Genomic DNA, 14,518 nt, shown 5'->3' on the forward strand with positions numbered 1-14,518 from the left:
GCTGTTCATGATTTGAGAATGTCTGCCAAACGCACCCTAGCCCATTCTTATTCTTCTGGTTATTTCAGTCTCATGATCCGGATCCGTGGTCACTTCCTGCTCCAAGTAGATGTATTCCCTTACCACTTCCAGTGCATCGCTACCTATCGTAAACTGCTGTTCTCTTCCGAGACTGTTAAACATTATTTTAGTTTTCTGCAGATTAATTTTCAGACCCACCCTTCTGCTTTGCCGCTCCAGGTCAGTGAGCATGCATTGCAATTGGTCTCCTGAGTTACTAAGCAAGGCAATATCATCAGTGAATCGCAAGTTGCTAAGGTATTCTCCATCAACTTTTATCCCCAATTCTTCCCACTCCAGGTCTCTGAATACCTCCTGTAAACATGCTGTGAATAGCATTGGAGAGATCGTATCTCCCTGTCTGACGCCTTTCTTTATTGGGATTTTGTTGCTTTCTTTGTGGAGGACTACGGTGGCTGTGGAGCCACTATAGATATCTTCCAGTATTTTTACATATGGCTCATCTACACCCTGATTCCGTAATGCCTCCATGACTGCTGAGGTTTCGACTGAATCAAACGCTTTCTCGTAATCAATGACAGTGACAGTGACAAGAACTTTATTAAGAGTGTCCTGAGGAACTCGATTGGGGGACCGAAGGCTCCCCGATCAAGTTGGTGGCTCCACCCACGACGGGACAGGGAGGTGGTGACTCTCCGCGACGTCGCGGGCCCTCTGGACGGCCTGTAGTTGGTTTGTGAAATCTGAGCTCTTCAGCAATGCGTCCCACTTGGACTGAAAGCTATATATAAAGGTTGGTTATATTCTGCACATTTCTCTATCACTTGATTGATAGTGTGAATGTGGTCTATTGTTGAGTAGCCTTTACGGAATCCTGCCTGGTCCTTTGGTTGGCAGAAGTCTAAGGTGTTCCTGATTCTGTTTGCGATTACCTTAGTAAATACTTTGTAATCAACCAACAGTAAACTGATCGGTCTATAATTTTTCCAGTCTTTGGCGTCCCGTTTCTTATGGATTAGGATTATGTTAGCATTCTTCCAAGATTCCTGTACGTTCGAGGTCATAAGGCATTGTGTATATAGGGCGGCCAATCTTTCTAGGACAGTGTTCCCACCATCCTTCAACAAATCTGCTGTTACCTTATCCTCCCCAGCTGCCTTCCCCCTTTGCATAGCTCCTAAGGCTTTCTTTACTTCTTCTGGCGTTACCTGTGGGATTTCGAATTCCTCTAGGCTATTCTCTCTTCCACTATCTTCGTGGGTGCCACTGGTACTGTATAAATCACTATAGAACTCCTCAGCCACTTGAACTATCTCATCCATATTAGTAACGAGAGTGCCGGCTTTGTCTTTTAACGTATACATCTGATTCTTGCCAATTCCTAGTTTCATCTTCACTGCTTTTAGGCTTCCTCCGTTCCTGAGAGCCTGTTCAATTCTATCCATATTATAGTTCCTTATGTCCACTGTCTTACGCTTGTTGATTAACTTAGAAAGTTCTGCCAGTTCTATTCTAGCTGTATTGTTAGAGGCTTTCATATATTGGCGTTTCTTGATCAGATGTTTCGTCTCCTGCGATAGCTTACTGGTTTCCTGTCTAACGGCGTTACCACCGACTTCTATTGCGCACTCCTTAATGATGCCCATAAGATTGTCGTTCATTGCTTCAACACTAAGGTCCTCTTACTGGGTTAAAGCCAAATACCTGTTCTGTAGCTTGATCCGGAATTCCTCTAGTTTCCCTCTTACCGCTAACTCATTCATCGGCTTCTTATGTACCAGTTTCTTCCGTTCCCTCCTCAAGTCAAGGCTAATTCGAGTTCTTACCATCCTATGGTCACTGCAGTGCACCTTGCCGAGCACTTCTACATCTTGTATGATGCCAGGGTTAGCGCAGAGTATGAAGTCGATTTCATTTCTAGTCTCACCATTCGGGCTCCTCCACGTCCACTTTCGGTTAACCCGCTTGCGGAAAAAGGTATTCATTATCGTCATATTATCCTGTTCTGCAAACTCTACTACTAACTCTCCTCTGCTATTCCTAGAGCCTATGCCATATTCCCCCACTGAGTTGTCTCCAGCCTGCTTGTTGCCTACCCTGGCATTGAAGTCGCCCATCAGTATAGTGTATTTTGTTGTGACTTTACCCATCGCCGATTCCACGTCTTCATAAAAGCTTTCGAATTCCTGGTCATCATGACTGGGTGTAGGGGCGTAGACTTGTACTACCTTCAATTTGTACCTCTTATTAAGTTTTACAACAAGACCTGCCACCCTCTCGTTAATGCTATAGAATTCCTGTATGTTACCAGCTATTTCCTTATTAATCAGGAATCCGACTCCTAGTTCTCGTCTCTCCGCTAAGCCCCGGTAGCACAGTACGTGCCCGCTTTTTAGCACTGTATATGCTTCTTTTCTCCTCCTAACCTCACTGAGCCCTATTATTCAATTATCACAATGCAAATGAGGGCAGCTGATATTCTTGTGAATATAAGATCAAGTATAGTTGGCCATGTAACGTGTAAAGGATGGAGGCACCCAGTTGAATATATAGTTAAGAGAATAAATGCCCAGAGAAGGAAGACGTTGGGAGCAGAACATTGATGGCGTGATGAGATTAAGAATTTTGCACGTGCTAGGTGGAATCACTTAAAGCAAGACAAAGGTAACGGGATATCACTGGGAGAGGTCTTAGTGCTGTAATGCACATATATAGGCTAATAAATACTTGTTCAGGCACAGTGATATGAAACAAATGCTCTTTGTACTCAGCGTTACTCTTCACGTTTCAGAAAGCGCGGAGCCTGAAGTGCCTGAAAGTATTCTAATGAGAAGCGTCGGTGAACGTGCTTTTTACGGGAGGAAAGGCAAGCGCGCTTAATTTTTGTCATTATCTTCAAAATATTACAGCCAATCTGTTGCGGGCAGATATATATGAGCTCACGTGCAGGGCAAGATAATGCGGAGAGAGTTGAAGTTCGATGGAAAATGAATTAGAATAAACGCTTAATATGTTCCAAGTAATAAACCACATGCATTTCTTTTCAGGGGAATAAGTCCTACGAGGAAAAAAGTCAAGCAGCCACTAAACAGAAGAGTTTTCTTTATCTGACTGCGAAAATATTTATCCTATCTCTAAGGCTGTTTCCTTCGGCAGCTCAAGCGACCAATTCTGCTAGAGTAAGAGTGGTTGTCAGCCGATAAAAAAGAAAAAAAGAATTGTTAAGAAAGACTAAAAGGAGCCTCTTCTTGTCTCCCTGGCAGGATTGCGGCCGCCTTCATTCCCAAAGTTCTAACGGAAAATATTGCCGAAGGCCACGCACTAAAAGGATGAGACTCACTCGAGAGGATACTGTTTTTTTAAGGGCCTCCAATGTGTTCTTTAAGGCAGTAAAGGAGTGGCAGGTGTTCTTCTCCTTTCTTTTTATGGGAACGAGACGAAGAGGATGCTAGGTTGGAATTAATGAACAAGAGAAATTTTATCAGTATGAGCAACATTTTGCTACGACATATATAAGCAAACATTTCGTCCTTTCTTGTTTATTCGTTGTACTTCCATGTAAAGCTTCGCTGCTTGACCACGGTAAATGTTCATCTGTGTTTCAATGATACGCGTACTTTTATTTTTGAGGAAAGACTCTACGTAAGGAGCAAAGTAAACGGTCTGGTATTGCACTTCACACTGAGAAGCCGATTTCTTGCTGCGCAAACTTTTGAAGCTCGTGCATGAACCAACGAGATTAGGCGAATAAATAGTGGCATCTTACGGAAATTTTCACTCGGCAATTTATCAACGTTGCTTGCAAATGAACAAGACAAACAATTACCTGCAACAAAACTACGAGAACAGCTTCTCTTAATTATTTAGGGGAATCGGAGCAAAAAGAAAAAAATTAGATTCAGAAATAATCGTCAGGGGTGGTATTCATGGCTGCAGTTGTGAAAGGAGCGAGTTTCAAGTAACGGGAATGATAAGCTACACCTTACCTTTGTATGTACATTGCTCCATTCTTCTGTGATTTTACATACGCATATTTGTTAAGGAAAGGTTTTGCAGGTTTAGTGGTCGGCAGAAGTAGACATGCGTATGAGCGAAGCAAGAAGCAGAACTGTTAAGGCTGTTGCGTCTGGTTTGTTAGCAGGGAAACTGACTTTTGTATCGCCTTTGTGTGCAAGCTTTGTGTGCAACAAGCGACGTTCAGCAAACAGAACTCATTATAATGTCATTCTACCTTGTCCGTAGATAATCCCGTAGGAATTAAACGTACTCAGATGAGCACGCCTTCTACGATGGGACCACCACCATAGATTTTAACTATCAGAAACCTTCTCTCGTAACGGTTATTTATGTTGCGAGACTTCAGAGCTACTGTAATGGTTCCCAAGAAAAGAAATAGCTCGATGGCGGAAGCATCACCATCTTCTACAACATACCGTATTTATCGCTTCAACGAAGATGTAATAGTGTAGAAATGCTCAGGTTACTACATTTTATTAGTCAAATGCGGTACATCTTCATTCGCACATTCAGCCAAGCTTCAATGTCGTTCTACTCTATTTGCGCACATTAATAGCCCGAGCTCCACATTTCACACCTACTAATAAATAAATGTTTGCTTATAAAACAATCAGGAAAGGAATACAAGATCGTGGTTCAGTTCAACAATGAGTCTTTACGTCCAAGAGCTACAATGGACGCTGTCGCTTTTAGTCATTCTGACCTCCCGGCCTTCTATAACGTGCATCCAAATGCCCCGGGCCCCGACTGAAATGCGACCACTATGACCGGAATCGAATCTGCGGCCTCCCGCTCAGCAGCCACACTCTATAGCTATTGAGTGACTGCAGTGGTCATCAACATCATGGTTCAATTTTGAAATTCTTCAGCGACCACTTTGAGACGTACTTGGTTTCCTTCTAAAGAGTGGATAGGCAAGCTTGCCAAACAGAATACGACGAGCCGTCTTTCACTGTTGCAACAAATGTTTCAACATTAGTCGCAAAACGTGGGTCGTCAGGAGACCCCAACGAGCGTCAACAAAACGGCAAAACCACTGATACGCCAAATACTATATCAATACGCTCTAGCCACAATGATTAATCTAGAAGGCAGGTGTTCCCGTCCTCCGGGCGATCCCTTTGTTTCGCAGAAATAAACTGAAAACGTACAAGCTTCCGCACTCAGGCCGGGCGCGGTAAATCATTACGGCTGCTACACTTAAATCACAAACACATCGCCCATGCAGCCGCCTCCCTCCCTAATAAGTTGGTAAATAAATAAGTTGGTAAAAAGGTAGCTTTAAGAATACGACACCGAAGAAAATATACGAGTACCTCTTTGCAGCAGGGACGTCGATGCCTTTTTAATTTCTTTGAAGGCACTTGGAAGCTCTCAGACCGCGAAGAGCGGCAGGAGTCGCTCTTGCTTGAAACTTCCGTGCAGCTCCTGCAATCTACTGGTGACAAAATTTGAAAAATGGTTCCAAGCTATCGTTGAGAAGACTGCACAAAGTCAAACACAGCACGAAGAAACGAAAAGCTGGACCTGGCTAGTAATAACAAAAGACAGAAGATTCCCTCTCACATTGAAAACTTCTGTCAGAGATTCATTGCCTGATCTTTGGAATGTCTTTTTCGTTTTTGTCGACGTGCCGCACATTCAGTATTAACAACCGAGGCTTTTCTCTTCAGTCTCAGACTCATTCCATTTACTCGAATGCGTCTTCATAACAGGTTAGGTAAGCCACCAAATACACAATTCAAAACCATATTTTACAGCAAGAACTATCAACAAAAACTATCATCAATGGCTTATCTACCCCCGTAAGAGCCCATACCTCCGTAAGCAAGCACAAAATGCAATCTCTAATAGCTCCGCAAGGCAGAGGCAGGTTACACGCACTCAGCAAAGAGAAGCGAACAGTACTTGCATTCTTTCCTATCACGCATAAACGCGCCGTGGTTGCTTAGTGGCTATGGTGTCGGGCTGCTAAGCACGAAGTCGCGCGACCGAATCCCGGCTACGGCGGCCGCATTTCTATGGGGGCGAAATGCGAAAACACTCATGTACTTAGATTTAAGTGCATGTTGAAAAACCCCAGGTGGTCAAAATTTCCGGAATCCCCTACTAAGGCGTGCCTTATAATCAGCTTGTTGTTCCGGCACGTAAAACCGCATAATTTAATTTTTTTATCACTCATACACCATAGAGAATAGCACGTCGAAAACTGTCCTCATCAATGGGTCATACACGGGGAACACAGAGAGAACCAATGGCTCATAGCCCCGTAAGGTTCAAGGCTGCTCATTCTGCTTGGGTTAGTTGCGTTGACACTACCCCTGTGGTTGCTGTCCGTGATTTCAATGTGGATACGTCGGGACTGAAAAGGTAGTGCTTTACACATATCATGTTGCCGACACATCACTTGCGATACCACACCAATCCGTCCCAACCGGCCACCCATCGGCGTGCGTGCATCGATTTGACATTATCAAAGAATGTGTTTGCATGTATATCCAGACCCACCAAAGTGGGGTATTGAGAAGTTCATGACCACGCACTTTGCATGGGTCAGCCATGATGACACTACCCCTGTGATCATCATTGGAGACCTCAATATGGGCATTCCAAACCAAACAAGAAATGGTTCACTGAGTTTGTGCTAGCAAAGGTGGTTTGAAATGTCACAATAAGCCAAGTCACTCAACTACTCAACAATGGTCACGTATAGATTTAACATTGGCCAAGATCCTGTCTAAGATTGTAACCGAATAAATCAGTAATCGCAAAGCTATCATCACTGCCATTACGATGGATGGACGGATGCCAAACCTTAATGAAGGTCCTGAGGTACGCGACTCAGCGCGCCACGGGCCGCTCCCGCGTTGGGACAGTCAGGCCATGCAAGACCGCCGCATCGTGGGCCCTCTGGACAACCCATAGTTGCGCCCCGGCATCGGAGCTCTTGATAGCGGAGAGCCACTTGTCCTCATTGATTTGTTCTGTGCCTAGTAATGAGGGGCAGTGCCAGAGCATATGTTCTATAGCTAGCGATGTCATTGCAGTGCCGGCAAGAACTAGTGGCTTAAGTGTCGGGATGAAGCTTGTGGAATATTAAGATAAAAATAAATACATTTAACCTTGTCTAACACTGTGTGATGTGCTACAGCTTTTCTGGTGATCCACCTTCCTAGAGTGGAATGCCTCCTCAACTTATTACCAGAGGAAACAGAAATCTAGAAAAAGGGGATGGCGCGGTTGAGACATGAAAGCTTTATTCAACGTATCTTGGGTAATGTCCTAGAAAAGCACAGAAAATAATTTACAGTAAGGTTCGTTACAGCGCAATACAAGACGAGGACAAAAGAAGGTCCTCGTCTTGTGTTGCGCTGTAACGAACCTTACTATGAATCACAACCAACCGGCCAAACTTGCCGTCTTGACACAGAAAAGAAAGTGCAAGGACTTGCGTTTGTTCATGTTCATTCATCCTGAGGTTGCGCCACGCGACTTCAATTTTTTGCTCGAAGCACAGAAGAATATGAATGCGAACTTATAGAGCTTTGTAGGCTGCCCTGTCCATTCTCCTGCGTACATTGCTCTTTCGCTGAATACAATCGCAGAGACATGCACCGAAAGCTACCAAAGACGAGACTGCCGCTATGTCCCTTTCTTCTGTGAATAAATGCTCCGGTAACTCCAGAATTGCATTTTACTGTGGGACTCCTGCGACGTTTAGTGTTCAAGAAGATTGAGCAAGCGCGTCACTGTACCTGGCGGGAATAAAAAAAAAAGATGGTCTTGTGATAGAGGTGGTTTTAGAAATAAAAAAAGTCATGGATTCATGCACTTTAACTACGCATATTTCTCTCCACGTACTTTGTGTAGCACGCGTCTGGCCTAGCAAGTTACTCCCGTGGTAATCTCACAAGCATTCGGCCCTACAGGTGTGGTGGCCACTAATTAATTTGTCTGCAACAGCAACAGTGGCGTACCAACTATTTCTCGAGCAGGGGGGGGGGGGGGGGTCAAACCACAGGTTAAGTGACATCTCTCTCTCTCTCTGTATATATATATATATATATATATATATATATATATATATATATATATATATATATATATATATATATATATATATATATATATATATATATATGACCGAGAAGAAATAGCGTTATGCGAGGGGCCCGATTTTTATTATTAATTATATCATGAGAAGCCAACACACAAAGACACCAAGGGCAACATACGGTAAATTACTTGCACCGACTAATTGAATTAAAGAAATGATAAATTAATGTCAATGAACGCGGATGAAAAAACAACCTCCCGCAGGTGGGGAAGAATCCCACATCTTCGCATTACGCGTAGCATCGCAGGCGCAGTGCAACGGCGTGGGATCGTTCCCCACCTGTGGCAAGTTCTGCTTTAACAGTGCCAAATTCGTCTACCATTCTCCGAGAATTTGATCCATCTATCCCCCAAAATTTACACCTCATCCATTTGGTATGGGTAAGAGGACACATGGGACTGACTTTAGATGAGTCAGCAAACGCGCTGGCAGCGGCATCTCTGGAGGCCCTGTAGTATGAATCTTGAAACCTTTGGCATACATCATGGCTGAAAGATTTAGAACATTTTGTGTTCAAGAACACGATAAATCATGTGTATTAAATAACACGAATTTCCACCACCTTAGATTCCCTTGGCAGAGGAAGTGGTGTTCAAAAAAATTTGAAGTTTCATTAACTAGAATGCTTTGTCAAATACCAATGCTTAATTTTTGTTCCCACAGGTATAGTCCAGCACCTTCCCCTCCTTGTTTTGATTGCAACGAACCTGAAATTATGGAATATTTCATTGTAGAGTGTCGTAGGTTCGACATGCATCGAAAACGACTTCTGGTAAGTCTCCTTCGCCAACTTTTATTGGGCATTACGATCCCTGTGATATTGTCTCTTGGGGCGTCGGCACTAGGAAACTGCAATAGGAACGTATTTAACGCCATATTTAATTTTGCAAATGAAACAAAGAGACTGCCCTGTTAATTTCATTGTTTTACTTTCCTAAATGTGAACACGAAATATTAGCTTCGCATTTCAAAATAATAGAGCCAGAAAATCGAGAATAATGATTAGTATATATTTAATACCGTTTCTAAATTACAAAATTCTACTTGCCTACTACAACCTGATTCATGGCCGATCGTCTGTATACTGGGTTGAGCCATATCCGTAGGCACCAAACCAAACCAAGCCAAACCAAATCTAGCTCAGCTGTTCTGTCCTGATTTCTGCGTACACCTTTGGAAAGCCGCCATGGTTCGTGGCGATGATGCAAGCTGACGTCCCCGTGCCTCTGCCGGGGATGGCAACTTCAACGGGAGCTGCGTCTAGGAAGCGGACCGGTCTCCAAAGCGACTCCGACAGCGATGACACCAGTGTCTACTCGCTCAGCAGTCAGGACTTCTCCGATGACACCTTCAAGCTTGTGTGGAGCCGCAAGACGAGACGAAGACACACCACCAGGGCATCCATGTCTTCGAGCACGCCAACGGTAGGACCAACTCGGAATACCGCAGTCAGTGCGATTCTATTTGTACCAAAACTCGCTACCGACAACCTGAGGTGACTCAACAGACAGTCTGTATCGGTGCAACTTGAAGCGGTGGCGCCAAATCAAGTTACAGACGTTAGAGTCAATCCACGAAAAAATGTTTTGGCTATCGACGTCATACGTGAGACTGCGCTGTGAAATTTGAGTAAGCTTACAGAACATGGTGGCATTAAGCTCCGCTCATACATCCCGCTAGACAGGGGTTACACCACTAGTGTCATCTACGACGTGGACGTCCCCGCACATTTTTGTACAATATACAACTGTATAAATTACCACTCCTGCCATAGCCCTAAAACAGCTGCAGTATGTAAAAATAAATAAATAAACCTCCAGTGCTGACTTGTCCATTCTAGTGAAGCCTGCCGTTGATGGCGTCGCCTAACCCATGTGTATCGCCTCGGCACATCCCACTGTGTGAAAATAATTTTCAAGGGCGAGACTCTCCCTTCGCACGTCAAGGTGGGCCACTTAGCACCCCGTGTGACCATTCAATCCAAGGCCACACTAATGCCGCAATTATATGAGGCTGGTACACGTGAGCACCGTGTGCTAGAACACGAGAGTTTGTTCACGCTGCAGCAACCCCCACGCTACAGATCCTTGTGCAGCCACGGTACTCAAATGAACTGGTTGCCTTGGGTCCTATGATGCTTCCTCGTAGGACTGCCCCAAAATGAAGAAGGAAAAGGCGATCTTGAAGCAGATGGCGAGAGTCCGTTCGTCTCGTCGGGAAGCTGTTGCGGCCGTTAGAAAGGGACGCTCCCGATGTCGTCGGACTTCAAAGAACGCTGATGCCTCTGTGAAGAGTACGCCCCATCCAACAACACATCTGCCTCTGCCCTCTGGGCCTGGCGGAATCCAATCTAAATCTAAGAAGGTCATGGCAGAGAACAATACAACTTTGTGCGCACTACTAAAGCCACAGACAAACCCAGAGCCACAGCGGAAGTCACAACCGCAGCCTCAGCCGATGCCACAGCCGATGCCACAGCCGATGCCACAGCAGGAGCCGGAGCCACGTCAAGTGATACAGCTGCGCACCGCTGTAGAGTGCACAGCGTGGGTTTCTGACAAATCACCCAAAGAAGACCGGCAAGTGGTTATGATGCCCAGCCTCTGACGAATACTTTTCGAATGCTTTTGAATAACCTGCACACTCCATCAGCGCGAAGTGCGATGTAAGTGCTGGATGTTTTCAATTCAGTACTTGCAAATCTTCATCAAGAATCATGGCTCACCCGCGCCATTATATTCGCACTGAAGTCAAAAAGGCTAGTGTTTACTATAACGATAGACGGTAACCTACTGCTCGTGACCAGTGGCACCTCGGCCTTCAAAGGTGACTTCATCGTGCATCACCAGCTATGGGGAAGGACCAAGATTAGCTTCAAACGGCAGAGTGATGGCAGCCTAATGCATGGGCGGGGCACTTACTTCGACTTGACTGATTTCAAGGCGCTTTGCTGCGTGCACACGCAGTGTTCTCTCTATCCCACTTTCCTCTTTCTGTTCTTCCTTTCCCTTCTCCCAGTGTAGGGGAGCAAACTGGACGCTCCTCTGGGTGACCTTTCTGCCTTTCGTCTCTTTGCTCTCTCTCTCTTTCTGGACGTTGCCCAACTGAATAATGGACATAGAAAATATGACTGCTTTACACAATTTTTCGTGTCTTATTACATGCCCCACATGGCGACTTCAACATGATAACATACAAAAGAAGTTAAATAAACGTCCAGCACCAAGATAGTCTGAATAAAATATTTTCACCACGAACAACAAAAACAAAATGCCGCAAAAGTTTGCCGAATGGGCTTATGTGACATTTTGTCTCCAGATAAGATAAGGTTCAGATAAGTTTCCTTAAAGCTGTACATTAACTGAACAAACCTATATTTTATTTAGATATAGGCAGTCTGGGCACTCAAGTCTGCTCAGATATTTCGAAGTTATTAATATGGATTACTGTGTCACACAGAGAGGAAGGTACATCAAAAAGGAGACAAAGTCCCCCATTCTTTATCCATGCTGCACTACTTTTCGGTTATCCCGGTATTTATGATTTAATATCAGGCATCATTTTATATATTTATTTTGTATTCTTGATTTAAATTATTACATCATCTTCCGACCATAACTCCCCGCCTCCAAACCAGCAAGCCTATACCGCAGGCTTCTTTACGATTTCCCCATAGTGGGTGAGCTTAACTGTTTGATAACAAATAAATATAAAAATTCAGGCAGGAGAACACAAGAAGGCGTCCAGTGTGGCAGAATGTTGCTGTCGAAGTAACTTAATTAGAGCCGAAGAAATAGCAATATTTTTTTTCTTATGATGCACACCACTTAGTTTTTTTTTTGCCTTAGATGAGTCTGCGCGGATGATGCCGCAAGAAATTGTGGTCAGTTCGTTTTCTGGCAGACTTCTGTGTTTTGCCGTTTACACAAGCGCAATATCTGCACAATATTTTTTTAACCAGTCATGATAAGGAAAGGAAATTAAATGTGTTCGTTACTGGTCATATGCCCAGACTTTTAATTATGACGGCGCGCTGTTATAAATTTCGTGCGAGTATGCTTAAAACTATCACAAATATTGCGCTACGTCACTTGGCAGTAGTTTCTTCAATGCGTGAGCTTAGCCTTTGCTCTCCACTTCTAAAACACTTGGCTGAAATAAAGGAAAGGCTATACAATTCACGACGTCACCGTTGAAGCGACAGTGAAGGGCCGTGAAGCCCGCTCAACTTGCAACCTTGCAATGTACGTTCTTAACTTGCATCCGTCGTCGCCACATTGTACGTGTGCTATTAGAAATGCACGCTTTACAGAAACAAACGTTGGAAAAGCTTTTTTTCTTTCCTTTTTTTTGTGAAGCGAAAGTTTCTGCTCGAGAAATCGCACAGATTGGAATAATACGGGAACAGTGAATCTCACCATGACTTCATATCTCTCACTTTATTGTCCTAGTATGTGTTGTACACACAGTCTGCGCCGGTTGGTGAACGGCTTCAAGCGATCTTACAAAACTTGGTACCTCGATAGCGAAGGGCAACTTCGTACATATGTAGTGCACTACTCGTAAAGGCAGAACCTGTTTTAAATATAAGTTGGGTAATTATAAGAACAACAAATATGTACGAACTAGTTAGCTGTAATTTTGTACAGGTATAGCATAAAAGCAGAAAAGACTGAAGTTACTTTCAGAAATGCAATGGTGTAATCAGAACGAGCCGAAATAATTATTGCGTTTCGTTGTATACATGCCCAGCGATCGCTGCAATATAGCTCAAGAGTGTTTCTGATATTTATAAGCGATTGTTGCAAACAAAAAACTATAAACATCGTAATGAATATTTGCACTCTCAGCTGGGTCACTCTGCATACTGATACCGCTCGGTATGTGAATATCGCAAAAATAAGAGTAATTAATTAAAAGCAGCAAACTTAGTGAGGTGCGCACTTGCGGGCTTCGGACCGGGCACTGCGCAGGGAGAAGAACGTGACGTCAGTCGTAGTCGTTAATAACACAAACACGCACTGGTGTTCGAGTGACGACGCAGCGTGACGTATGATAAAGCAGAAAGGTATTTTATATTTAAATGATGGTTCTAGGCCTGCCTGGGTAATTGCGTCAAAGAACGGGAGCTAAGTACTCCTCACTATGTAAGCTTGGCACACCAAGCTCCATAATGATTCAAGTGCCTCTTTGGCGTTAGACCGGGGCCGGACAACCAGTCCTCAAGCGACGTCACCATCACCTCCTAGGCTGATAGATACCGGGAATGTCTCAAGTACTTCGCTTTCCCACACGAGGTGATAAAAATTTGGAGTTGGTTATTTTAAGCACGCATATCATCTCATTTGCAGAGGTGGCCATGTGGTGGTCGAAGTCATTATGCCGCTGTCGCCATTGCCATAAGGTGATGAGGTATGAGGTATGGTGTCATTGAAGACTCTTTGCGCTACAGACACGGCAAAACAGTCGGTGGCCAAGGCATTCAATTTCCTTTTTCTTTATAATTTCTGCATCCGCATTAAGAAAAGTAGGTTAATGTCAGTTGGGTTCTGCTCAAGTAAATGACACGCTTCGTAATGTAACGGAATTATTGTGTGAAGAAACACATTGAACTAGGACACACGAATTGATAGCCTGTCTTAATTAGACGCATGTTTTACTCGATCAGTTCTTGTAGGAATAGGCATTAATTTTTCCTATCACGCAAGTTAATTTGCCTTTGTAGCCACATTATCTGCTACCAACTGTAAGCGAAGAATGCAAGCCGCACAGTGTGAACACACAGATGCACCTATTTTTCTTGCGCGGCTTCAGAAGGCAGTCAACGCAAAAACTGTCAAAATGCCCAGAGTTGCCGCCAAAAATGAGGTCCAAATTTTTCTACCCGCATGGAGCGGCACTTATATATTTGCGACTTTACCGAGATGTGCTTACCAAACTCACCGGACGAAGATCGCTGAACCAAGGTCGCCGGACAAAGAACAAGGTCGCGGCGAGAACTTAATCTAGTTATCAAAATTTTTTTTCGTTGTTTTCCTGCGACAGATCTCCCAAGTTCGTGAGAGAGAGATCGGAAGGTTGAAGCAAGCTGTCGGGGAAAAAAATAAGGGAGGCACGGTCACGTCCGTCTTGGCCCCTCATCACATCCACTGAGGCTTCTTCGTCTTCTTTACTTTGACCTCTCATTAAGACCATCTTTTACCGGATACTAGCTGGGGAGAAAGCGCCGCACAAATCATTCGTCACATATGTGCCCCAACGGAATCCTTCCCACCTACTCGCTTCGTTTTATCGTTCACCGCAGTCATCTCCCGATCGTCCCTACGGACCCAACAGGCCTCATGCCCCTTCTTTCATCTTTCG

General features: G+C 44.2%; 1 protein-coding gene across 3 annotated transcripts in view; it reads right to left on the minus strand.

Moving 5' to 3' along the window:
- Positions 1–14,518, minus strand: part of LOC135898362 (aldo-keto reductase family 1 member B1-like) — a 296,512-nt gene that overhangs the window by 60,564 nt on the left and 221,430 nt on the right. Inside the window, exon 1 of one of the 3 annotated variants that reach the window (XM_070537589.1) lies at positions 5,355–5,475. The exons of the other annotated variants lie outside the window; for them this stretch is intronic. The gene's annotated coding sequence lies outside the window, so the exon portion shown is untranslated. Of the gene's footprint in view, positions 1–5,354; positions 5,476–14,518 lie in introns of those variants that run through there. 3 annotated transcript variants of the gene reach the window in all.

The sequence above is a fragment of the Dermacentor albipictus genome, chromosome 4, assembly GCF_038994185.2.
Source record: "Dermacentor albipictus isolate Rhodes 1998 colony chromosome 4, USDA_Dalb.pri_finalv2, whole genome shotgun sequence".
Lineage (NCBI taxonomy): Eukaryota > Metazoa > Arthropoda > Arachnida > Ixodida > Ixodidae > Dermacentor > Dermacentor albipictus.